Genomic DNA, 5,320 nt, shown 5'->3' with positions numbered 1-5,320 from the left:
AGCAGTGAACCAGATCCCTACTACAGGCCAAGCAGCCAAGAAGAAGTGTAAAGAACGAGAATTGTTGAAACTAGCATATTGGAAGATTAATCGACCAAAATAACCGTGAGCAGCCACAATATTATAAGTCTCTTCTTCCTGACCAAATTTGTAACCCTCATTAGCAGACTCATTTTCAGTGGTTTCCCTGATCAAACTAGAGGTTACCAAGGAACCATGCATAGCACTGAATAGGGAACCGCCGAATACACCAGCTACACCTAACATGTGAAATGGATGCATAAGGATGTTGTGCTCTGCCTGGAATACAATCATAAAGTTGAAAGTACCAGATATTCCTAAAGGCATACCATCAGAGAAACTTCCTTGACCAATAGGGTAAATCAAGAAAAACAGCAGTAGCAGCTGCAACAGGAGCTGAATATGCAACAGCAATCCAAGGGCGCATACCCAGACGGAACTAAGTTCCCACTCACGACCCATATAACAAGCTACACCAAGTAAGAAGTGTAGAACAATTAGCTCATAAGGACCGCCATTGTATAACCATTCATCAACAGATGCAGCTTCCCAAATTGGGTAAAAATGCAATCCGATCGCCGCAGAAGTAGGAATAATAGCACCAGAGATAATATTGTTTCCATAAAGTAAAGAACCAGAAACAGGCTCACGAATACCATCAATATCTACTGGAGGAGCAGCGATGAAGGCGATAATAAATACGGAAGTTGCGGTCAATAAGGTAGGGATCATCAAAACACCGAACCATCCAATGTAAAGACGGTTTTCGGTGCTAGTTATCCAGTTGCAGAAGCGACCCCACAGGCTTGTACTTTCGCGTCTCTCTAAAATTGCAGTCATGGTAAGATCTTGGTTTATTCAAATTGCAAGGACTTCCCAAGCACACGTATTAACTAGAAAGAAAATAGATAATAGAAGGCTTGTTATTTAACAGTATAACATAGTCTATATACCAATGTCAACCAAGCCAGCCCCAACGATTGGATTTTCGTATAACTTCATTTACCAAATCCAAAAATTTGGGAAATTAAGTTAGTAAAAATGAAAAACTCAGATTGCTCTTTCTATTTTCCATATGGGTTGCCCGGGACTCGAACCCGGAACTAGTCGGATGGAGTAGATAATTCTTCCTTGTTACAATAGAAAAAACCCCTCCCCAAATCGTGCTTGCATTTTTCATTGCACACGACTTTCCCTATGTGGAAATAGCCAATTTCTATTCCGAAGAGGAAGTCCACTAATTTTGAGAATTTTTAATTAGTTAAAGTGATTCACCTACTATGGAACATTTCAGAATGGAAAATGTGCAAGTTTTATCTTGATATCGATCTTTTCTAGTTTATTAATTTTGTCTAATGATTAATTAAGAGTAAGAGGATTCACCAGGGTCATTGATACGGATAATATCCAAATACCAAATACGCTCACTGTGTGATCCATGGAAAGAAAAGTGAATTGTTTTGGTGAACATCAAAGAAAAAACTTGCTCTTCTTCCGTAAAAAATTCTTCTAAAAATACCGAACCCAATCGTTGCATAAAAGTTCGTACCGTACTTTTATGTTTACGAGCTAAAGTTCTAGCACATGAAAGTCGAAGTATATATTTTAGTCGATACAAAGTCTGTTTTTTTTCGAAGATCCACTATGATAATGAAAAATATTTCTACATATCCGACCAAAACGATCAAGAATATCCCAATCTGATAAATCAGTCCAAACGGGTTTACTAATAGGATGCCCCGATCCAGTACAAAATTGAGCTTTTGATAAGGATCCGACAAGGGGAGTTGCAAGGACTGTGGTATCGAATTTTTTCATTCGAGTATCTATTAGAAAAGAATTCTCCAGCATTTGATTCCTTACTAACAAAGTATTTATTGGTACACTTGAAAGGTACCCAGAAAATCGAAGCAAGAGTTTGTTAATTGGTTTAGACGAATCCTTTGTGGTTGAGTCCAAAAAGAGAAAAAATATTGCGAGAAATTGACAAGGTAAGATTTCCCATTTCTTCTTCAAAAGAAGAGTGCCTTTTGATGCAAGAATTGCCTTTCCTTGATATCGAACATAATGCATAAGAGGATCCATAAAGAACCATATGGTTTTCACGAAAAAACCCCGGGTACATTACACCAAAATGTTCCATCTTCCCAGAAAAGATGATTCGTTCCAGAAAGGTTCCAGAAGATGTTAATCGTAAGCAAGAAGATTGTTTATGAAGAAACAACAAGAAAAATTCATATTCTGATACATAAGAGTTATATAGGAATCGAAATAGTCTTTTAATTTTCTTTTTTCAAAGAAAAATGGATTTCATTGAAGTAATAAAACTATTCAATTCGAATAATAGTGGAGAAAGAATCGCAATAAATGCAAAGAGGGAACATCTTGAATCCGGTATTCAAGGAGTTGAACCAGGATTTCTAAATGGATAGGATAGGGTATTTTTATATGTGATAGATAATGTAAATGCAAAAATTTGTCTTCTAAAAAGGGAAATATTGAATGAATAGATTGTAAATTTTGAAAATTTGGTATTTCTTTTTCTTCCGGACAAGATAGTTGCCCTAGCGAGAGTGGGATTTCTACAACGATCGCAAACCCCTCAGATAGAATCTGAGAATAAAACTCAGAATAAAAATAATTACGGTGATCCAACAATCGATCTTGGTTAGATAATTAACCGAATTAATTAAAAAATTCTGCTGATACATTCGAATAATTAAACGTTTCACAAGTAGTGAACTAAATTTCTTGTTATTACAACCAAAAATTTCCACGGGTTCGGAACCATTTAATCCATAATCATGAGCAAATGCATAAATATATTCCTGAAAGAGAAGTGGGTAGACGAAGTAGTGTTGACGAGATTTCTGTTTTTCTGAATACCCTTCGAATTTTTCCATTTGTATTTCTACTTGAAATAGAGAAAAAAAGCATTTCTCGGTTTATCAAATGATGATACATAGTGCAATATGGTCAGAACAAGGTGTTGCATAATACAAACCCAGGAAAGAAAGGGAGTCTAATCCATAGAACTTTTTCCACTCCTTTTCTATCTAATTAGTTTATGTTTGTTCTAATTATAAAACAAACAAGAACAAAATCTTTTATTTTTGCAGGCCAATCGCTCTTTTGACTTTGGAATACAGTCTCTTTATCAATATACTGTTTCTTTTACACATTCAATTCATAACATCTCTTTTCAATCCATATCAAAGAATAATTAGGATTTCTAAAAAAAAAAAGTAAAGGGTCCATTCATAGGAAAACCTAACCTTTCCCCACATTAGGGCACTAATCTATTTTTAACGTCTAATTAGATCGGGGAATCCTTCCAATTAACCAATTAAGAAGTTAAGCTCGTTGCTTTTTTTTTATTTTACCAGAATTAGAGCCAGGCTCTATCCATTATTCACTAGACCCAGAAAATCAGAATTTTTTTTATTAAAAAAAAAAAAGAAATTGATTTTATTACGACATGCTATTTTTTCCATTCATTACCTTTGAGGATCAGTCGTGGTCCTTCTAGACTCTACCAAGAGTCTGGACGAATTTGTTGCTTCATCCAAATGTGTAAAAGATCATAGCCGCACTTAGAAGCCGAGTACTCTACCATTGAGTTAGCAACCCGGATAAAATAGGATCTCTTAGATACGATCAAAATCTAAAAATCGATGAAATTATACCACATTGAATTAGCAAGACATCAAAAGAAAGATTTTCTAATCCATTAAAAACACTCAAATACAAAAATGAACAGATCCGGTTAAATTGCACTAAGCTAAGGGTAAAAAAAAAAAGCAGCCCCAATCACAATGGCAAATTGTGATTTTTTTGGCAATTTAAAAGAAGGTAAAATAATCTTGTATGTGTATGAGAGTACATGACAAGAGGGGGCAAACCCTATCATTTGAATGAAAGTGTAGACAGAAATACCTAATATGGAGTGACAATAAAGAGACCCATCTATCTACAAATTCTATTTGTTCAATAGACCTTTGTCAATGCAAATACAATGTAATTAGATATAAAAAGGAAATAAAATAGGGACTTTTGTTGGATTGGCACGACATAAAATGCAGCAAAAAAAAAATAGGACTAAGAAAGAGGCAAATTGGGTCTAAAGAATTAAGGGGTACTAAAGGACCCCTCTCCTACTTTTTTATTCATTTAGTTCTTCAATTAACTCAAAGTTCTTTCTTTATCTTTAAAGAATTCTGCCTTCCTTAAAATATCATAAACTGTTCTTGTAGGTGTGAGCACCCTTTTCAAGGAAATAGAGAATAGCTGGAACATTTAAACAAGTTTGATTCTTATCGGATCATAAAAACCTACTTTTCGAAGATCTCTTCCTTCTCTTCGAGATCGAACATCAATTGCAACGATTCGATAGATAGCTTAGTGGGATAGATGTAGATAAACAACCCCCCCCTAGAAACGTATAGGAGGTTTTCTCCTCATACGGCTCGAGAAAATGATTCGAATTTCTGTCTATAATGCAATCTGTCTATAATGCAAATAGATAGAAATTCGATTATGACTTGCATTAATTTCCTTAAAGAAAAGAAAAACCAAATTTCATTTATACTCATGACTCAAGTTGGCTAATTTTACTGACAAACTTCAAAAGAAAAACCCTTCGAAATTTTTTGAGTCGTCTCTAAACGCTTTTCTTTATCTCATCTCGAACAAATTGACTTTTATTCCTTATTCAGATCTAATTCTATTGTTGAGACGGTTGAAAATCGTGTTTACTTGTTCCGGAATCCTTTATCTTTGATTTGTGAAATCCTTGGGTTTAGACATTACTTCGGGAACTCCTATTCTTTTTCTTTCAAAAGAGTAGCAACATACCCTTTCTTTTTCTTATTTCCTTCGATAAAGCATTTCACTCTTCTATAGAAATCAAATATGAACAATTGATTCAGATAGACTTTTCATCAAAAAAGTTTTTCCAATCTTCCAAAATTAGACTTTTTCTTATTTTAACCTTTTGATTTCTATATTAAGGATAGACTGACAAAGTTGGCCTAATTTATTAGTTTTCACTAACCCTAGATTCTTTCCCTTGATCAAAAAGAAATTCTGTCCTCTCGAGCTCCATCGTGTACTATTTACTTTACTTACAAACAACCCAGCGAAAATTCGGTTCGGGACGAATAGAACAGACTATGTCGAGCCAAGAGCATTTTCATTACTATGGAAAATGATGGATAGGCAAATCCACAATCGATCATGTCCTTCAAGTCGCACGTTGCTTTCTACCACATCGTTTTAAACGAAGTTTTACCATAACATT

Source organism: Zea mays, unplaced genomic scaffold (assembly GCF_902167145.1).
Source record: "Zea mays cultivar B73 unplaced genomic scaffold, Zm-B73-REFERENCE-NAM-5.0 scaffold_399, whole genome shotgun sequence".
Classification (NCBI taxonomy): Eukaryota; Viridiplantae; Streptophyta; class Magnoliopsida; order Poales; family Poaceae; genus Zea; species Zea mays.
This window is presented reverse-complemented; position numbering follows the sequence as displayed.